Genomic DNA, 23,587 nt, shown 5'->3' with positions numbered 1-23,587 from the left:
AATTACGGAGCAGCAGGGAACATATCTATGCCCGGTCATGCTGGCCAATAAATTTGCTAGTCCACGGCCCCCAGGGGAGGGTTTGTGTTTAATTCATATGGATAATACCCCATTAACCAAATTTCAATTTAACGCCTTGTTAAAACGGGCCCTAGTAGAGATAGGCCTGAACCCAGGGGACTATGGTATGCATTCCTTCAGGATAAGGGCTGCCACTGCCGCTGCAGTGAGAGGTGCATCTGTCACTGAGATTCAAGCGCTAGGGAGATGGAAATCGCAGACCTATAAGAAATATATCCGGCCTGACAAATGAGCCTTTGAAAGGGGCTCCTATACACAGTCTGGCATCTCTTCATGGCTTTCAGTATTATCTATCGCTTTCATCTTAGCTTTTCTCTTCTATCACTTGGTGACCCAAGGCCATGCTGCTCGCTGTGTTGAATAGGGGCGTGAAGGGATTATCTCCTCTTATTTCCTTGACAAGGCCTGATTAGTCTGTGTGCCTCCCAGGGTTATAAGGGGTCTTTACCTTCATGTGGGTTACCAACTTTCCTTTTCCAGGATGGTTTAAGAGTCAAAATTAAAGAATTTTGAAAAATAAAATAAAATAAAATAAATAAAATAAAAGAGAATTTAAAATAAAATAAATGGAAATTTTGAACTGATGACCCTCATAGAGGGTATTAATGTGAAGCTAACAAAATAAGTTTTTTCAATTTCAAGTACTCCAATTGAGCTGGGGTGGCCCCTCTAGTATAGGGGGGCTATTTCAGCAAGTTGATAACAGATTTCAATAGGTTTCCTTTTGTTGGTGGTCGTTACATTTCTCAGATATGAGTATGATTTGACGAGAATATTTACTTTGTTCTGGGTTCTACGGCGAAGACCACGCGAATATGGGTCGTGGGGCATTCGTTTAATTTTTGGGCAGCGAAACACAGAATAGCGTATAGGTGGGCCGGTTTCAAGCACCCAGTTGACATACGGTGGTTGGGCAGAAGGGGCATGGTATGGGCAGAGTTGATTCCCACGATAGGTAAGGAAATAGAGGAACACGGTACCCCCGATATAGTGGTGATTCATTTGGGGGGGAATGACGTGGGTAGAGGTAAATCCCTGGATCTAATAGCAAACATTCGTAAGGTTCTGGCGCACATACATGACCGATGGCCTTCAATGAAGGTTTGTTGGTCCAACATAATACCGCGTTTGTCCTGGAGGTCATCTATTCCCCCGGCCGCGTTGAGAAGGGTGGTTAAAAAGATAAACGGATACGCGAGACAGAACGTGAAAAGCATGCTTGGGGTAGTTATAAGTCATCCCGGGTTAACGGTAGACAAGAGACATCTTTTCAGAGAGGATGGGGTTCATTTGTCGGAGGAAGGAACGGTTTTGTTCATAGAAAGTATAGTTTCAGAGTTGAGGGGGTTAGTTTTTCTTTAGGTGGCGGGCCGCGCGGTCCATAGCACATACGGCGGTGGTGGGAGAGCATGGCAGTCAGATGGTTGTTAAACATACGGTACTCAAGTGTTGGTTCCCTCGTCGTTAACAGACTCGTTGATGCTCTAGTAAGAAGTATCAAGTTATGCCTTGAAAGGGCTTAACCAGTTTGAGTCCAGAGGGTATTGAGTTAATTTATAGTCGATAAGTACCTGCCAATAGATAAGGTTGCAGTGGCACACGCAGGGGGGGTTTCTAAATCTCTAGAAACCCCCACCTGCACTAACTAAGTGGCCACTATAGCTGCACTGTCCTATACAGCAGCCGCGGCGCTGTCAAAGAAGCGTCCGCAGCAGTGCTGTATTGTATACAGCACCGCCACAGACGCTTCTTAGACAGCGCCGCGGCTGCTGTATAGGACAGCGCTGGCGAAACGGAGCGCATGCGCAGCAGCTCTCTCTCTGTTTTTTTTTGGGGTTTTTTGGGTCGGCGGGGAGAAACCACCCCCCCGACAATCCTTCGTGCGCCGCTGGGTTGTAACATGGTTTGGTGGAAAGGAGACGATCTTCCACCTGATTGGTTTATGTTGTTTTTAGCTGGCTGCCCTGCTCTTCGCCACCTATATAAAGAAAAAGGTGCAAATTGTTGATAGAAACTTTTGATAGTTTTGATAGAAATAAAATAAAGTAAACTAAAATAAAAAGTTAAAAAAATAAATAAAACAATTTAAAAATAATAATAATAATAATAATAACAAAAATAAAAGGACCTTTTCTTTCCAAACTTAAGTCGGTGTCCGTGTCTTTATTTTATGGTTGTAAGTGTTGGACATTATTACCAGTAAGAGGGAATTACATGAGAAGGGTAATCAACACTATGCTTTTTAATGGTTTTTAGATCTCTACAAATAGTTATAATACTGCTTACAGAAGGTGGTTCCACTCATCAGGAGCCATATCGGATTCTTTCAGCGAGAAGTAAGATATTATAATCATTGAAATAAATTTTTGTTCACACTTCAGACTTACTGGAATACTGAGAAAAATAATATAACAACATCTCACATAACACTCGGTTGAATCATCCATAAAGCTTGATAAGTTATACAGCATCTAGAATGTATGAAGTTCACGTTTGAACAACCACCTTGGAGGGCAAACCGACCATAATTACCCTTCGGCAGCTATCAATGCGAAATTACTTTGTTATTAATTCTATCTGTTAGACTTTCTTGTAGAATGTAGTTTACTTATTGCAATTTATACACCTGCTACTACTGCTATAATTTCAAAACTCTGGAATGGGAACAGATAAGTCAACACCCTCTTGCAGGAAATAATATTTCACCTCAGATAAGGTTTAATTGGACTGTTCGAAATTAATTATAGAGATTAAGTGATATTCTGTGATTGTCACTTTTAATGTTCTTGTTTCATACTGTAAATATGTGATATTTGACAATATGTTATCTAATAGGTGATACTTGTCACAATCCCATGCTCGAAAGAAGAAAAAAAATAAAGCTTTCAGTGTTCTGTTTCTGGAGCATGCTCAATTTGTATTAGAAGTAAAGCTTCCAGAGACTAAGGGCTAGATTTACTAAGCTGCGGGTTTGAAAAAGTGGGGATGTTGCCTATAGCAAACAATCAGATTTTATATTTCATTTATTTAGTACCTTCTACTAAATGACAGCTAGAATCTGATTGGTTGCTATAGGCAACATCCCCACTTTTTCAAACCCGCAACTTAGTAACTCTAGCCTTAAGTCCATGAGCATACGTAGTGTGTAGTCTCCTCCGTGGTTCTGGCTGCTTCTGGTGCGGTTTGATTGTTATCCTGTAAAAAAAGGACTTTTACATCACAACTTTGCAAAGTCATTGATGGTCTGTCACTAGTAGAGATGGTCACTGACCGCCGTGTTTTGGTTTTGGATCTGGATTATCTTCGTGTTTTGGTTTTAGTTTTGGTTTTGGCAAAACCGCCCTTGCGTTCCTTCCCAGCTGGCATGTATTCCACATTTTGGAACTTCCAGCATTGCAGATGTATGCCCAGAGAAGACTGTGTTCTGGCTGCACTAGTCCATATGGGTTTCCTGTTCTCTGTTCTGCATTATATCCTGGGGTTGATGAAACGGCAACAGAAGCTCATAAAATGATGGCCCATACAGTCCCCTCAGAAAGCAGACACTGAATATTTGCTTCTAATGTGTCAGTCCCAAACATTTTGTCCTGCACTACCCAAACAGAAAATCTCTGACTACTGCAGAACACCCCATAGTCTCACTCTGGCTTGCTTTCAGCATTTCTTTTCCCCTTATTGTTTATTAAGTCATTCTTTCTGTTTGTTCTCCTCCCCTTTGTACCAAGACAATCAGCTCATTATTATTATTATTATTATTATTATTATTATTATTATTGTTAGAAAAAAGATCTCATTATCTAAGTCTAGAAAAAAAATACAAATACTAATTGAAGTGGATTAGTTAGATCAAATTTCCTTATTTGCCATGACAAGGAAAATATTCTAGTATATAGTGACATATTGCAAAGAGAACAACACATAATGTGTCTGATTAATTAAGGAACATAAATGCTGATACATGCCTTATCTTTAGAGATGTTCACTGACCCCCATGTTTTGGGTTTGGTTTTGGATCTGGATTAAGTTAGTTTTTTTGGTTTTGGTTTTGGATATGTATTTTTTAGAAAATTTGCAAAAATATACTAAAATTACATAATTTTCCTCTTTTTTGTTCCTACGTTATTATTAACCTCAATAACACTAATTTCCAGTCATTTCCAGTAAATTTTGACCAAATCACAGGTCACAATATTATTTTCATACACTTTTGTACAAAAACTGCAGCAAGTTGGCTGAATGCTAAGCGACAGAGCAACAACACAAGCACACGGCTGTTCATAGCACAACTAGGAAACATTTCCACACAGCAGTGGCAGAAAAAGAAAAGAAAAGTTGTGCAAGATGGAATTGTATTCGGGTCCTCCCACCCACCCTTATCTAAGATATTGAAAAGAGCATGTGCAGTTTAACAAACCAAGTGCTCCAACGGCAAGGAGTGCCACTTTCGTGGCTGAAGTGCTTGGTTTTTTTTGGGCCCCCACAAAACAAGCTACCAATAGCTTAGCTGCTGTTAGGGTAATTTTACCTCTCCTTTATCAAGTCCCTTCAGATATCAGTGAGATAAGATGCTGGTTAACCAGGAGATCAGTAATCAAGACACAGACATGCCAATGTCAAGATGTATACTGAACTGTGCTTGTTTATTTCTGGCATACATTTATACATGAAAAAGCTTTTGATCTGGTTATAGAGCAGAAACACATGATTGATATTTTCCTGAGTAAATATAAATCTTCTGACAAAGCTAGTTAGTTCTCTTCATGTCACTTTTATGGGTTCTTATCAACTTTCACTGGAGCCAGTACTCCCAATGTCCTCATCATCCATTATCCCATGTCCTAGGCCTCCATCCGGGGTCTTTGAGATAGTTCAAGGCTGGAGCTGGTGATTACACTGAATGTATTTTTAAGGCAAATACCAAGATTTTTAACTCCTTCACATATCATTATTACCATCATCATTGAGAACCTAAAAATGCTCTCACACTGCCTTATGTCAGAATCTGCCTGCAGCCCTCTGCATCACATGCTGCTTATTGGCAGCTCCTGCCTCCAGGACCTTAGACTTGTTTTATTATGTTATCTGGTAGTACCTCTGTTTACCAGAGGTGCTGCTATTGTGTATATTCCTTTGTTATTACTAGGGGTTAACCTGTCTCACTGAAATCTCCTGCACCTGGGTGTTCCCTACTTATACCTGCCTCTCTGTCTTTCCTGTGCTGGTCATTGTTGTTGCTTTTCCATGTTGCTGTGCTGTTCCCTGTTGTTCCCTGCTGTGCTCCTGGTTCACCCGTTCCCTGGGATCTCTTCATATTACATGCTTACCTGCATCAGCCGTGTTCCTGGTATTTGCTTTCTGCATCTTCCTGCAATCCTCAGTCCTACACCATCCGGTTTGTACCTTCCAGCAATAAACATTATGTGTTTTCACCTTATTCCTGGCTTCTTAGCTGCGATTTCTGCATTGAAGTGTGACACCTTAATCCCAACAGTGCTGTCAATGAACTCTACGGGCCTGATTCATTAAGGTACTTAAATTAAGAAGTTTCTTATTTAAGTCTCCTGGACAAAACCATGTTACAATGCAAAGGGTGAAAATTAGTTTTCTGTTTTGCACATAAGTTAAATACTGACTGTTTTTTCATATAGCACACAAATATCACCTTTAAATTTCAGTGTATAAATAAGCTATCAAGTATTTGTGTGCTACATGAAAAAACAGTCAGTATTTAACTTATGTGCAAAACAGAAAACTAATTTTCACCCATTGCTTTGTAACATGGTTTTGTCCAGGAGACATAAATAAGAAACTTCTTAATTTAAGTACCTTAATGCATCAGGCCCTACATTATTAAACCATGTCTGATCATGCTGCATCTTTAATCTCCTTCTCCTCTGTGGAATCCTCCCTCTCATCCCTGAATTACTGCCAAATTTATGTAGACACAGGAATGGATATTACTAGAGATGTTCATTGACCCCCGTGTTTTGGTTTTGGATCTGGATTAACTTTATGTTTTGGTTTTGGATTTGGTTTTGGCAAAACAACCCTTGCATGTTTTGGTTTTTGTTTTGGATCCTTTTTTTTCTAAAATCACATAATTTGGCTCTTTTTTTGTTCCTACATTATTATTAACCTCAATAACATTAATTTCCAGTCATTTCCAGTGAATTTTTGTCAAGTGGTAAGAACACTGATACCCCTCCTGTTTCTGTGTGAGCAATGGCGCTGGATCTCTTGGGGAGGGAGGTACTTATGGAATCCAAAACCCACGAGATCCGACAACGCAACAATGATGTTTTGCCTCGATTCAGATCTGAGGACGTGCAAAAGTACCGAGCCGGCTAGCGAGCCTACACCTCGCGAGTCTACACGGATCCCCTAAGTTCGGATGGGTTTGGTTTTCAGAAAACCGAGCCCGAGCATCTCTAGATATTACAACTAGAGTGGTATTAGATCTGCTTCAGACAGCCTGTGACACGGAACATGTGGGCAGCATGGAATCCGTCATGTTGCAATACACTGCATTGAACAGAGATTTAGACCAATATATAGATGCAGTTGAGAAGGCCGTACTTAAGTTAAAATGTGAACCCCCGGATGAGATCCTGGATGTAAGAGAGCTTGTACACAAGAGATACACTGTGCATCAGAAGAATAATGCAGAGCAGGCCCTGAGGCAGGACATTAAATATGTCCAGTTTAAATAACATCTAAGAGACCTGAGAAAACAAATGGGTGTGTCACCGGCACCTGCAGAGTAAGCTTTGGAAGATGAAGACGAGGAGATCGCCATCACCCAGACCACTCCTATAACACAGTTGGAGATGGTGAACCCAGTGAAAATTAAAGTATGTGGTCAAATGTATGAGAGAGAAGCTATTGAAAAGATGATTGAAAACAAACTTTAGAAGGATAAATCCGCCAGGTGTCCAAAACTTGGCTGTTATCACTCTGACATAAGTATATCAGATCTTGTTTCAGACAATGCAGTAAAAAAAGTCATTGACATTCACAGCAAAAAGCAAGGTCATCACTGCACTTCGAACAGTGTGACTGAAGACTGAAGAGTGACATGAACACTACTACCCCTGTTTTTGTGTGACCAATGGCACTGAGACATGAGAGTGAAAGAACAATGTGACTGAAGGCTGGAGAGTGACAAGAACACTGCTACCCCTGTTTTTGTGTGACCAATGGCACTGAGACTGGAAAGTGACAAGAACAATGTGACTGGAGGCTGGACAATGACAAGAACACTGCTACCCCTGTTTCTGTGTGACCAACTCCACTGAGACTGGAGAGTGACAAGAACAATGTGACTTGAGACTGGAGAGTGACAAGAACACCTGTTTCTGTATGACAAATGGCACAGAGCAATGTGACTAGAGAGTGACAAGGACACTGCCACCCCTCCTATTTCTTTATGAGCTATGGCACAATACGATGTGACTGTAGACTTTTAGAACACTGCCAGACCTATTATTTCTCTTTCAGCACTGACAATGAGCAATGGCACGTAGACTGTAGACTGCGCAAGAACACTGGCACCTCTCCTGTTTCCGTGTGAGCTGTAATAACACTGTACAATGTGGCTGGATACTTTTAAGAACACTGCCAGTTCTATTATTTGAATTTCTGTTTCAGCACTGAACACGCTCATCTCTCCTGTTTCTGGGTGAGCTATGGCACAGTGGAATGTCACTGGAGACGTTTAAGAACACTGCCAGCCCTATAATTTCTTTTTCAGCACTGGAAATTGCCACCTCTCCTGTTTTTGTGTGTGCTATAACTCTAGAATGTCAATGGAGACTTTTAAAAACACTGACAACCCTTCTCTTTAATTTTCATTAATGATGCTACCCAACAGCCCTATTATTTCTCTTTCAGCAATGAACACTGCCACCTCTCCTGTTTCTGGGCAAGCTATGGCATGGTAGAATGTGACTAAAGACATTGAAAAACACTGTCAGCCCTATTATTTCTCTTTCAGCACTGAACACTGCCACCTCTAATGTTCTGGGAGAAAGCTATGGCATGGTAGAATGTGACTGGAGACTTTGAAGAACACTCCCACCTCTCCTGTTTCCATATGAGCTATAACTCTGTAGAATGTCACTGGAGACTTTTAAGAACACTGCCAACCCTTCTCTTTAACTTCAATAATGACACTGCCCAACTGCACTGGAGACTGGCAAGAACCCTGCTACCCCTTCTGTGTCTCTCTGTGAAATGGCGCAGGATCTCCGTGGAGAGCGGTACTTAGAAAATCCAAAACTCGCGATATCCGATGACGTGATGATGACGTTTTGCCCCGTTCTCAGTTCCAAGGGCGCGCGAAAGTACCGAGCCGCCTCAGCTCGATACTCGGATCAGCTATGTTCGGATGGGCTTGGTTTTCCGAAAACCAAGCCCGAGCATCTCTACCTATTTTGCGCAAAAATTGCTCTGTGCATACTCAGAAGTGGACTATATACCAGTGAACATAAGTGTATCCAATTCATTATAGAGCACAAAGGACACTTCGGACTGTCTATGATTTCAAGGGAGGAACAGGGGATGGAAGGGGAGCATGCATGTAGTCAATGTACAGTAAGGGCGTGCCTAAGTTGAGTGCACGCACATCCATCCGATTCAAGCTCTGGGTATCTCTGAGATACATGATTTTCAGTCTTATGACTTGCATCAGCCACAGGGCTGGTGTAAGTGCCGATTGATAGTGATGATGGTCACTTATGCATGCTATAACTTGTGTTTGTAACCAAGAGCAACTGGAAAAATTCATTTTATGTACAGTAGGTATTAATAACATCATGATAAATGTAAATGTATTTTATGTAATAAAGTGACAATATTATTAACAGGTATTAATATATTTAATAATTTAATCTTCTTTCTGTACATTCTGACATGACTTTATGCTGTCTATACACATGCATTGTGCAAACTGCAAGTGCTGTATAGGCAGAGCGTACTTCGGCCTGTATTCAACTAGAAACGTTTCTTGAGAATCTCTCCTTGTTGAATATGGATGTACCCGCTTGCATTTCCTGTCCATTTAAAGGAATACAAATTGTGTACACTTTGCGTTCCTTGATGAGTCAGGCCCAATGTCTAAACTTCTGATAAAAAAATCTATTACCGGTAAGTCCTTTAGTGCTAAAGCAAGATATGCTTGTGAAGATAGGGTACCAATTAGTAGCATTTCTGGTGTTAAATTGTTGAAAAGGTATACTTTTATATTTGTTAAATTTTGATTTCAATACTATAATAGTAGTAATCCCTTGATAAATAAGGAGATGCCTTATCTCTGGCAAAAAAACACCAGTCTGTTCTGTCTGTCTACATACAGCAAGTAACATATAGCCAGAGCGCATTTATACCCAAATTTATATGGAAACATATATTGAGATCTGCTTGTATTTGAATAAGGGTGTATCTGCGTACAAGTTACAGTTTTTATTAAACGCAAGTTTCGTTCACATTATGTTCAAAGACTCCCACATTTTGGGCAGCACGGTGGCTAAGTGCTTTACACTTCTGCCTCACAGCGCTGGGATCATGAGTTCAATTCCCGACTATGGCCTTATCTGTGTGGAGTTTGTATGTTCTCCCTTTGTTTGCGTGGGTTTTCTTCCGGGTGCTCCGGTCTCCTCCCACACTCCAAAAAACATACTGATAGGTTAATTGGCTGCCATCAAAATTGACCCTAGTCTCTCTCTCCCTCTCTCTGTCTGTCTGTGTGTATGTTAGGGAATTTAGACTGTAAGCTCCAATGGGGCAGGGACTGATGTGAATGAGTTCTCTGTACAGTGCTGTGGAATCAGTGGTGCTATATAAATAAATGGTGATGATGATGATGAAGATGAATCAACCCAATAGTATTTATAGTGCATATAGTGTGCATATAGTGTTTAAGTGTCCTCCTGAGATGGTTTCCTTCAACAGGCAAATTGAGAAGACTCTGTGTTAACCAGATAGTATAAAGGCAATTTAAATAAAGTGCACTCAGAAAGTACAATTGGAAAATTTGTATGTGGAAATGCTGAAAATTGTAAAAACATACAAAGTTGTGAATGTAAAAACATGAAATATGGAAATCCTTTAATTAACACTCTAAAAGCTGTTAGCACATTTAGAAAATACATCCAATACTTTTCCCATTTTCCTTATGTGCTGATTTCCAATTGTACTTCCACTTTAGTTATATTGTATCTGTACTACTTGGATAACACAGTGTGTTCCATTTACATGTTTAAAGAGACCATCTCTGAGCTGTTGGAGACTTATAGGGTTAAATGTTGATAATTTTCCCCAAAATCATTTTTCTTATATTGAGGTAGTACAATTATCTATTAAAATGCAACACATTGAAATTAATAAAAGGGTGGTTACCCCAAATATGAAATCAAGAGACAATTTCAAAACTAATTGTCCTAAAGCAATATGTTTAAAGAAAATGCTTCCCACTCTAAAGACACCATTTTTACACTCCACAAAATAATGGTTCTACTATACACATCAACTCAACACCATACACTTTAAACACTAAAACAATTTGGGTGAGTGGCATTTTAATATCCACTACAGCTAAATTACAATGGTTTTGCAAAGTGGTGTATCATCCTCATCATAAACAGCTATTTATATAATACCACTAATTCCGCAGCGCTGTACAGAGAACTCACTCACATCAGTCCCTTGCAGTCTAAATTCCCCAACATACACACACGCAGACAGACAGAGAGACTAGGGTCAATTTGATAGCAGGCTAATGGAAACATTTTGGGAATAAGCGCTCCTATATCTGTTGTTGGGGATAGGTGGTTGGACTGCTGCCCTTTTTACCCTCTTGAAGGTAGTCTGGAGCCCTCAGAAATGGGATTTATATGAAAAAAAAATAGTGGGTTAGAGAAGCAAATGGGGGAGGGAGGGAGGGCGGAATAGGGGCCGGATGGTAGCGGGATGTGGGAAATTGGAGTATTGTGTGTATGAATAATGATTTTGTGGTCAAAAAAGAGTTTATGAAATGTCACACAGTATTTGATAAAGAATCCTTCGGTAGTCTAATATTGACTGGAGTTCTTCGCAGAGAGAAAAGGACCCGGAGAAGTGTCTCTTGATCAAAAAACACATAAGCAAATAAATAAATAAATAAAAAAAAAAAAAAAGAGAAGAGATATATCGTGTAACACTGTATCAATGGGTAGTTGGCGATAGTTTATTAGGTGCACTTATGCGGTTCATTCTCTATTCTGTGCAAATGTATTTTAGGATTGTGGCTGTTAGAGATTTTTCCGTCTGTGTTGTACGGTTGTGGCAGTTTGAATGAATGAGATACACATAAAGCCGTGGAAGATGTTAAACTGCTGCAGGTCTCTGCAGGTGGTGCTGGTTGGCTCATACAGGTTTGCGTATCGGCTCAGCATGTGTTGTGACAGGCACAAGAGAGGAGAAAAGGCATATATATTAGAGATGAGCGCATCAGAACGTTGCCGATCCGAGTCGGATCCGAGACAGATCCGGGTATTGGCGCCAAATTCAAATCTGAAACTGAGGCTCTGACTCATAATCCCGTTGTCGGATCTCGCGATACTCGGATCCTATAAATTCCCCGCTAATCGCCGCCATCTTCACTCGGGCATTGATCAGGGTAGAGGGAGGGTGTGTTAGGTGGTCCTCTGTCCTGCTATATCTCGTGCTGTTCAGTTCAGTGCTGTGCTGTGCTGTGCTGTGCTCAGTCCAGTGGCGCTGTGTCCTGTGCTCTGTCCTTCTGAGGTCAGTGGTGCTGCTGGGTCCTGTGCTGTGTCCTGTTCAGTCCAGTGGTGCTGTGTCCTGTGCTCTGTGCTTCTAAGGGCATAGTTATTTCCCCAATATTCCCCTGTGTTTAAAAAAATAAAAAAAAGTTATTTAAAAAAATACCAAAAACTAATTAAATTTTTTTTTAATTACCACAAAATTTGCACAACCAATCCTGCAGTATACGCCCATTGGTGCTGCAATATTACCAAGTTCACACATTCAGCAGTAAAAGTCCAGTGGTACTGCAATATTACAAAGTTCACACATTCTGCAGTATCAGTCCAGTGGTGCTGTGTCCTGTGCTCTGTCCTGCTGAGTTCCGTAGTGCTGCTGGGTCCTGTGCTGTGTCCTGTTCAGTCCAGTGGTGCTGTGTCCTGTGCTCTGTGCTTCTAAGGGCATAGTTATTTCCCCATTATTCCCAAGTTTTTAAAAAATAAAAAAAAAGTTAAAAAAAAAATAAAAATAAAAAAATGTAAAAAAAAAATATAATTATAACCAAATTTACAAAACCAATCCAGCAGTATAAGCCCATTGGTACTGCAATATTACCAAGTTCACACATTCAGCAGTAAAAGTCCAGTGGTACTGCAATATTACAAAGTTCACACATTCTGCAGTATCAGTCCAGTGGTGCTGTGTCCTGTGCTCTGTCCTGCTGAGTTCCGTAGTGCTGCTGGGTCCTGTGCTGTGTCCTGTTCAGTCCAGTGGTGCTGTGTCCTGTGCTCTGTGCTTCTAAGGGCATAGTTATTTCCCCATTATTCCCAAGTTTTTAAAAAATAAAAAAAAAGTTATAAAAAAAATGAAAATAAAAAATAAAATAAAAAAGTAATTATAACCAAATTTGCAAAACCAATCCAGCAGTATAAGTCCATTGGTACTGCAATATTACCAAGTTCACACATTCTGCAGTATCTTGTGCTACATATAATGGAGACCAAAAATTTGGAGGATAAAGTAGGGAAAGATCAAGACCCACTTCCTCCTAATGCTGAAGCTGCTGCCACTAGTCATGACATAGACGATGAAATGCCATCAACGTCGTCTTCCAAGCCCGACGCCCAATCTCGTAGTACCGGCATGTAAAATCCAAAAAGCCCAAGTTAAGAAAAAGTAGCAAAAAGAGAAACTTAAAATCATCTGAGGAGAAACGTAAAGTTGCCAATATGCCATTTACGACACGGAGTGGCAAGGAATGGCTTAGGCCCTGGCCCGTGTTCATGACTAGTGGTTCAGCTTCACCCACGGATCTTATCCCTCCTCCTCCTCCCCCCCCCTCCAAAAAATTGAAGAGAGTTATGCTGTCAGCAACAAAACAGCAAACAACTCTGCTTTCTAAAGAGAAATTATCACAAATCCTAAAGGTGAGTCCAAGGGTGTTGGTGGTTGCGAAGCCTGACCTTCCCATCACTGTACGGGAAGAGGTGGCTCCATCCACCATTTGCAGCACGCCCTCTGCATATGCTGGAAGGATCACCCGCAGTCCAATTACAGATTTGGCTAATGAAGGTGTAAATGTTGTACACCGGGATGAGGATATTGATGTAGCTGGCGCTGAGGAGGATGTTGATGATTATGATGCAGACAGATACCAAATTGCCTTTCTCAATTTCTATTTATATTCTAGAGTATATAACGGCTGAATAGTTTTCTATTTTACTCCTAGTGGAGAGGGGATCTGATGCACACAATTCATTGTTAATTATTTATTAGTAATATTAGTTTATTACTAATTATAGAAATCCAAATAATCACTATTTGTGCAGTACCAAAAAAGAGGAACTGCCAGATCTATTACTAACTTTTTTCTTTCTATATTAAAAAAAAAAATAACTGCCATTTATATTACTAGGTTAATTCTTTGTGCAGTCACAAAAAAGAGGAAGTGCGCCCTTAACAGTTAACAGCTATGTTGGTTTTAGACGTCCATCCGGTGTCCGCCATCTGTTTTGTTTAATTGAGCCCAGTTGAATTTTTTTTAAATTATATTGTGGCCCCGGTACCAAATTGGGTATCGGGGCCACTCCACTACGCAGTCAAGATACTTGTTTGGTGGAATTCAGATCAATTGTTTTTTTTTTATATTGTGGGGACCAACTATGTTTAGATTAGTACGCCAAAGTTCCCTGAGTGCAAATGTGGTTGAAGACCGTAACAGTTAACATGTATGTTGGTTTTTTGGAAGTCCATCCGGTGTCCGCCATCTGTTTTGTGGAAATGAGACCAGTTGAAGGTTTTTTTAATTATATTGTGGGGACCACTCCACTACGCAGTCCAGGTACATTTATTGGTGCGAATCATACAAGTTGATGGTTTTCTTATTATATATATTGTGGTGACCCACTCCTCTACGCAGTCCACATACATTTATTGCTGCGAATCATACAAGTTCAGGGTTTTTAATATATATTATTGTGGTGACCCACTCCTCTACGCAGTCCAGGTACATTTATTGGTGCGAATCATACAAGTTGATGGTTTTCTTATTACATATATTGTGGTGACCCACTCCTCTACGCAGTCCAGATACATTTATTGCTGCGAATCATACAAGTTCAGGGTTTTTAATATATATTGTGGTGACCCACTCCTCTACGCAGTCCAGGTACATTTATTGGTGCGAATCATACCAGTTGATGGTTTTCTTATTATATTTATTGTGGTGACCACTCCTCTACGCAGTCCAGATACATTTATTGCTGCGAATCATACAAGTTCAGGGTTTTTAATATATATTGTGGTGACCCACTCCTCTACGCAGTCCAGGTACATTTATTGGTGCGAATCATACCAGTTGATGGTTTTCTTATTATATTTATTGTGGTGACTCACTCCTCTACGCAGTCCAGATACATTTATTGGTGCGAATCATACAAGTTCAGGGTTTTTAATATATATTGTGGTGAACCACTCCTCTACGCAGTCCAGATACATTTATTGGTGCGAATCATACAAGTTGATGGTTTTCTTATTATATATATTGTGGTGACCCACTCCTCTACGCAGTCCAGAAAGATACCTCGTTGCAACATTTTGGACTAATAACTATATTTTGAGGTGTTCAGAATACACTGTAAATTAGTGGAAATGCTTGTTATTGAATGTTATTGAGGTTAATAATAGCGTAGGAGTGAAAATAAGCCCAAAAAACTTGATTTTTAAACTTTTTATGTTTTTTTCAAAAAAAATCCGAATCCAAAACCTTAAATCCGAACCGAGACCTTTCGTCAAGTGTTTTGCGAGACAAATCCGAACCCCAAAAATAATGAAAATCCAGATCCAAAACACAAAACACGAGACCTCAAAAGTCGCCGGTGTACATCCCTAATATATATATAGTGAAGAATCGTCAAAGCATGTAATCGCTCTGAAAGCAGCCTAGTGGAGACTTACTAGATTGAAGGTATGTGTATGCGGTTGCTGGTCCCAATCAGTCACTTCAAGAACAACAGACAAAACAATACAATACTAGATGCCAAAAGTCTACCTTTAATAGGGTCTTGACTATTGGATCCTGCAACAGGGAAGCACCTCAAAAGCCTACCTTTAATGGGGACCTGATTATTGAGGGCAAGGACACACTAAAGTTGTTCTCACAGGTCTGTAAGAGACCACTACAAAATGGCCACCAGGGATATTGTGTGCAATAAGGGAACAGGCTGGGCACGGTCTCTAAATCACAGGGGCTAACAGGCCCAGTGCCTTAGTTTGTCTCACAGGCCTAGTGCCTAAATTGCATGTGGCCACAGGCTATTCCTAAATATATGGCGTTACCCGCCTCTGGCAGCCTCCAACCATTTCCTCATGGTCTTCTGTGTTGTCCACCAGCTGCCGCTGTCTTCAAGGGTCTATCACAGCTCTGTCTTCTGGATTCGACATTTTCTTACCTCATCTAGTCGTCTTCTCTTCATAGCTCCTTCCAGCAACTGAACAGCTGCCGTTTGAAACTTCTAAATATATGCTGTTGCGATGCTACTGGGCAATGACAGTGTGAGCACCGACTAGCTCACCACAGCACCAAATTTAAAATAGTTCTTATACATATGTTGAATTGTGCCAGAGGGCTAATAACCTTAAATTGGAAACAAACTACCTCTTCAGTAGAACTCACAAATATATATTAGAATATACCAAGCTCTCAAATATATGCTCGTGCTTATATTGCAGGATTCAGTAAAAGGATATTTTTTTAAGTTTCACTGTATTTGCATGTTCCGTGTTCACTATATCTTGTGAACAATTTGAAATAACAACACATAATAAAGAATACTATAACTTATTTGCAATCTACTATAAACAATGTTTAATGTTTTCACTTGAGTTATTCAGTGTGCAGATCCACCAAGATCTACATTCCCTGTATAGCTATAAGTCTAATAACTTGCATCATTCTATACATTTTTTTCAGTGTTCTCTGTTTTTGTTTCTTTTTGTTCTACTAGTTTATGAATTGCTTCCAGCAGGTGGCAGTGTGTGTTAGTGTATCTGCTTTCATGCCTGTAATGACTAAGAAAGACCACCTCTAAAAGGACTATCATGGGAAAACTACAATGTACAAGTCATTGTCACTTACTAAAGAAGTATATTATCATTATAATAAAAATAAATATTTTAAGTGGTTCTTACTTCTTCAAAGCAATTATTTGTAATATTTATCTTTCTGTACTGAAAGTTTAATGCGGAGCTTTTATGTTTTTTCTTGATTATTAATGTAGTATAATGTATTAATTAGTCAAAAGAGAGAAAAGATAATGTATCAATGAGCCTCACTTATGAAACACAATGGGCCTGATTCATTAAGGAAAGTTAAGTAAAAAAATTGAGTAAGTAGTCTCCTGGACAAAACCATGTTACAATGCAAAGGGTGCAAACTAGTTTTCTATTTTGCACATAAGTTAAATACTGACTGTTTTCCATGTAGCACACAAATATCAACTTTAAATGTCAGTGTACAAATAAGCTATCAAGTATCTGCAGGGCCGGTGCTAGGGTTTGCGGCGCCCTAGGCAAAATTTTGCCGCCGCCGCGCCCCCCGTGAAAGTTTTGGTTCTAAAGTGGCAAGGCAGGACTTTTATTTAATATTTACACTTTTGCACATTGCACAAGATTGTACTGCCTCCATACAAACCTAGGAGCACTTATAGTTTGCAGACAGATCTCCAAAGACTGGATAGTTGGGGTGTAACTTGGAGTGCGCTGGGTGGGCCACAAATGCAAAGGGAAATGAGGTCCAATTTATTATATTTTTTAACATGTATTTGTCACAGATGTCTCCAGAAAACACTTAAGACACCAGGGAACCCAGCCTATCATGGTCCTCACCTATAGCATACCTGTTCTCTTGGCATAGAATGAGCTGCTGCTCACACCGCTTACATATGTAGTTCCATATGTTCCTTAATGAGGCTAGATTAGGGAGAAGACAGAAGGCAGCATATGAAGCTGTCCAATATTCTAGTCACAAAATTCCCCAACCATTCAGGATAGACAAGTTCAGAATACACAAAGAGAGATTGTAGTCAATAGCAGGTAACAGGTCAGAAGCAGTCACAGTTCGGGCAAGGTCAGACTAGCACCTTAATAGTGGCTTTTCAAATTACATCTCTACACTGTGCGACATACAGAGTGTCCCAGACACTCTAGGACACATACATGAGCAATCCTCATAAAAAGCTTGAATGAGCAGGTGCACAGCCAAGAAGACAGCAACTGCTGTGGGGAGAGAGTGTCCCAGACTATATTTTATGGTATTTTGCTTTTGACATACATGTTACCATTGTTTCCAAGAAAAGAAGTGACAACAGAACACTGTCGAGGGTATCGCCAGAGGGTTGCTGTCTATACTTTTAATGGTGGCATCTCTTATACCAAAACCAACTGTGCAATTATAATAATATTGATAGCATGCAAAGACCTCAGGTCTGTATCTGTTATATATTCATACACACTTATATCTGTATATATGCTACCTGTAAATGTCTGAAAGCATATTTTATCAACTCAAATGTACAGACTTTTTACATACGCATATACTGCTTATGCCTTAAATCACAAGTCAGGATCATCTATATTTTTTATATCTATTTATACACATTACATATGTGTGTATAAATAAATATATATATATATATATATATATATATATATATATATATGTGTGTGTGTGTGTGTTTGTGTGTTTTAAAGATATAATTACTATTTTATATTAAGCTGAATATTTACTGTTTTAGAACATATTGATCATATCTGTGATCTGTGGACTACATACTTTGGGGTAGGTTATAGTAGAGGAGAGGACATAAGCATAATTGTGTATTGCTTGAGTCCGGAAGGTTTTAGTTTAAAACAAAATACTTAGAGGCTTTGTATTAATATTAGTTGTGTTTTACTTGATCCTTTGTTGTTACTTTAAAGTACTTTCTTTTAAAAAAATAAAAAAAATAACAGCTTTTTAAGATTACATTGTATTGCGCATTTGAAGATACAACCACCAGGTGGCGCATATGTTACCAGTTTTGAAAGCACACTTTAAGGTAATATGCAAATACTACATAAAGTCATTTATATAATTAACCACTTTCCAATGAAATGTCACTTCCTATAATGCAAACATGATATTATAACTTCAGTATGATGGTAATCCCTTTTTTATTGCTAAACATGGTGTGCTATTATTACTCACAAGTTGATCTGTGATACTGCCATAACAATTGAAATTATAAGTGCTCTTAAAAATCTCAGTTATGGCCATGAAAGTTGAGGACAAGCAGTACAAGGAAATTAGATTAAGTGACATTGACCAAACCTCTTACCAGGAAGCATTGTAAACAATGTAAACAATGCCAGTTGCATATAATACTGTTATTAAATACTTATTTATGGTTCACAATAATATTTGTGATATTTTTGTGTTTATCCCAACCATTCTTACCATCAGTTACTGAATGCGCATCTACAAATAATTAAAACATATGACAAACATTCACCCTAATGGTCCTTTTAAACAGCATTCATTTCAGTATGTTTTTCTTGCATTCATGCGATCTTCTGTATATTTATTCAATCAAAAAAATATGTGTTCTGCCAAAGAAACTCAATAGATAACCTGTTAAGCAATATGTGAAAAACACCCCTATAGAAAACCATTTTTATATGAAGATGTAAAGTATCATCAAACTTGTGTTTGTATGTGGGTGCGAACGTAGATGCACTTATACTCCTAATCTGTAATCAGCAAGGAACGCCACCAATCTTACCAATTTATCCCATCGGTAAGTGCAAACTTTTGCACCCACCTAAATTTTTCCATCTTGGCTCACAACTTTGTGTGCTAAATCATAAATCTGTTTGTATTTGTGCAAAAGTAGTTGTGTAATGTCACAAAAGAGCATTTGCACATAAGGTTTGCACTTTTTCTAATTTGGGAAATTACACTTCCTGTATTAAAATGTGATCTAGGAATAACTATTTCAACCTGTTTGCCTCTTTCTGTAAAACCAGTAAAACCAAACAGTCATCACTCAGTCCCAACCCTGAGATTCGTGTGTTACACGGAATCTCCTGAGTGCATTCAGAGTATTATTTTTTACGTTAGACATTATTCAAGATTGTATGATTAATCTATAATTGCTTATATATTTTTCACATTATTTATATTTCTGTAAACTAATATATAGATATATGTATTTACATATATATATATATATATATATATATATATATTACACTGTATTTTTCAATTGGTATGCATAAATTGGAATATGTGTATGTTATGCAATGAAGAAAATGTGTCAATGTGTCAATGTGTGATGCTTCAAGGAAGCTAATTCTCAGAACTGTTTAACCTCTACCTTGTAGTCCGGTGCTTTAAATACTCTACATTGTCTTACTATAAGTGTATATTTTGTAGTTAAATACCACAGATGACACATATTTTCTGGAATAGTACTTTACATAGAACTGCTTTGAAGAGACAAGAACTCATCAGTGATAACATACACAAAACTAAAATTATACATTTGTACATAGTTAAGGTGACAATCATCACTCTAAGCTTGATTTTACTGTTGGGCTAGCAAAGCACTATTGGTGTATTAGCCTGATTTGTAGCTAATTGCATCATTTTATATTAAAAATTCAATATAATCTTGTTATCCTATCATAAAGTAACCTTATGTCAACATCAATCTGCCATTTCAGGCTATATACAATTGTATGCAAAGGTTCGGGCACATATGGTTAAATTGCTTGTTGGACTGAATGTAGTGAAAAGATGTTACCATAACCTCTGTATGGAACAAACACAACACACAATTATTATTTATTAGCTGAACAGATTGAAAGTCAATAAAAGTGAATGTGTCATGTGATAATATTTGGGCAATCCTTGAGTTGATTAATTAATTCTCTTTTAGGGCCTCAAACTTTGCTTTGTAAGGTCTTAAATTAAGCCAAGTGAAGACATTAAAGCCACAGCCAAATAAACACTATTACCTTTCTAGTGTCTCAGGATGTTTTGCCTGCTCTTAAAAATTTTGATAATTATCTGCTACAAAACATGGAACAGATTTAAAATGAGATCTAAATGCTTCCAGCTTCTAACGTCCATTGTCAGGAACATCACTAAGAAATGGAAGTTAACAGAAACTGTTGAAGTCAAGGCAAGATCTGGATGATATATGGTAGAAGTGCTTGTGATCAGACCAGATATGCAAAGCAGAGCCCACATAACTAGGATCTACTGACATTTTTAGCTGACATCGGATTAGTGGTGCGCAGGTTCAAATCACAGCATTGCTTACATGAAAAATGAACTGCATAGACGAGTTGCTAGTAAGAAACAGAAGACTTTATCCCATAATCAACATTTAAAATATGCTAAAAAATAAACAATGCTGAAATACTTTTGAAACAAAATACTGTTGACTGTATTGATGAAACCGAAGTAACACTTTTTGGCCACAGCCACAAAATATACATTTGCAGAAAACCAGGTTAATTATTAGAAGAAAATAACATATTGCCTGCCATTATGTATGGGTGGATATACAGTCATGGCCAAAAGTTTTGAAAATGACACAAGTATTGGTTTTCACAAAGTTTGCTGCTTCAGTGTTTTTAGACATTTTTGTCAGATGTTGCTATGGTATACTGAAGTAAAATTACAAGTATTTCATAAGTTTCAAAGGCTTTTCTTGACAATTACATTAAGTTTATGCAAAGAGTCAATATTTGCAGTGTTGACCTTTCTTTTTGAAGACCTCTGCAATGTGCCCTGGCATGCTGTCTATCAACTTCTGGGCCACATACTGACTGATGGACGACCTTTCTTGTCTAATGCTTGGAGTTTGTCAGAATTTATGGGTTTTTGTTTGATCCACACACCTCTTGAGGATTGACTACAATCTCTCAAAGGGATTAAGGTCTGGGGAGTTTCCTGGCCATGGACCCAAAATTTCAATGTTTTGATCCCCGATCCAATTGGTTATCACTTTTGCCTTATGGCAAGGTACTCCATCATGCTGGAAAAGGCAATGTTTGTCACCTAACTGTTCTTGGATGGCTTAGAGAAATTGCTCTTGGAGGATGTTTTGGTACCATTCTTTATTCATAGCTGTGTTCTTAGGCAAAACTGTGAGTGAGCCCACTCCCTTGACTGAGAAGCAACCACACACAGGAATAGTCTCAGAATGCTTTATTGTTGGCATGACTCAAGACTGATGGTAGCGCTCACCTTTCCTTCTCTGGACAAGCATTTTTCCAGATGACCCAAACAATCTGAAAGGGGATTCATCAGAGAAAATTACTTTACGCCTGTACTCAGCAGTCCAATCCCTGTACCTTTTGCAGAATATTAGTCTATCCCTGATGTTTTTCCTAGAGTGGCATCTTTTCTGGCCTTCTTGACACCAGGTCATCCTCCTAAGTCTTCGCTTCACTGTGTGTGCGGATGCACTCATACCTGCCTGATTCCATTCCTGAGCAAGCGCTACACTGGTAGTGCCCGATCACATGCTGGACATTCTTAGGCTCCTTGAAGCCTTCTTCACAACTATTGAACCTCTCTCCTTGAAGTTCTTGATGATCCGATTAATGGTTGATTTAGGTGCAATCTTACTAGCAGCAATATCCATGCCTGTGAAGCCCTTTTTGTGCAAAGCAATGATGACTGCACATGTTTTCTTGCAGTTAACAAGGGTTAACAGAGGAAGAACAATGATTTCAAGCACCACCCTCCTTTTAAGGCTTCCAGTCTGTTATTCTATCTCAATCAGCATGACAGAGTGATCTCCAGCCTTGTCCTTGTCAACAGTCTCACCTGTGTTATCGAGAGAATCACTGACCTGATGTCAGCTGGTCTTTTTGTGGCAGGGCTGACATGCAGTGGAAATGTTGTTTTTGGGATAAAGTTCACTGTCATGGGACTTTGAAATTAATTGCAAATTCATCTGATCACTCTTCATGACATTCTGGAGTATATGCAAATTGCCATCATAAAAACTGAGGCAGCAGACTTTATGAAATATAATATTTGTGTCTCAAAAACTTTTGGCCATGACTGTATTATGCTTTGGGATTGTGTGGCAGCCAGTGGCATAGGAAATATTATCTGGGTATAAGGAAAAATGGATTTAACTAAATATCAACAATTCCTAGAAGCTAATATCCCAGTCATTGAAGAAATTAAACCTGAAAAGCAGGTTGGATATTTCAGACAACAATCTAAATCATACCTCAAAATCAACCATGATGGACTTACAGGAACAAAAAAATTAAGGTTTTGGAATGACCTTCACAGTCCCCAAGCTTGAATATTATTGAAAGTCTGTATACAAGAAGACCTAAGAATATTACCGATCTAGAAGAGTTCTGGAAGGAGAAGTGGAAAATATCCCTAAAGCAAAAATTGAAGGACTCTAAGCTGGCAACAAAAAATGTTTAAAAGCTGTGTGTCACACTTTTTCACTGAGAATATCACTGACTGGTATTTGCGCTACTAACCTGAGAAGCGCGGAGTCTACCACACCACCGGTGTTCACCAGGGACCCCCGCAAGGAGGTTTAGGCTTTGCTGCGTGTGATGTGCAGGTCGCGGTTCTCCCAGGAAGCCACCAGTGCAGCGAATGGAGGGTAGTCAGACAGGCCGAATCGAAACCAAGGAAGCGAGGTACCACGAAGAGCAGACAAGAGTAGTCAGGGACGGTCCAAAGGTCAATACCAGTGCGGGCAGCGAAGTACAAGGGAAATCCGGAAGAGAGGTTAAACAAGCCAAGGAGTCAATACACAGGAGATCAGGAACAATAATATAATACAAAATGCTGCAGCTGGATAGAACCAATACTCTGGCACCCTAATGGTGCCAGAGTGAAGTTTAAATAGGGGCAGACAGGAAGCCCTGAGAGAGGAGGTTCCGGCGATCAGTCTCAGCTGATCGCCGGGAAGCGTCTGGGCAACGGGACGTGTCTTGCGGCCAGAGGGCGTCCGTCTCCGGCACCCAGTGGAGGTGCAGGGACAGCGCCTGACAGTATCCTCCTCCTCTCTCTTGCGGGTGGTGCAAGAATCCTGCAGAAATTTTACCAGCAAACGTGGAGCATAATTATCCTCTTCATAGACCCAAGATCTTTCTTCTGGGCCATAGCCTTTCCAATGGATTAGAAATTGGCTTTTACCTCTCGAGATGCGAGATTCTAAAATGCGTTCAACTAGGA

This window comes from Mixophyes fleayi, chromosome 3 (assembly GCF_038048845.1).
Source record: "Mixophyes fleayi isolate aMixFle1 chromosome 3, aMixFle1.hap1, whole genome shotgun sequence".
NCBI lineage: Eukaryota > Metazoa > Chordata > Amphibia > Anura > Limnodynastidae > Mixophyes > Mixophyes fleayi.
Note: the sequence above shows the minus strand (reverse complement) of the source record.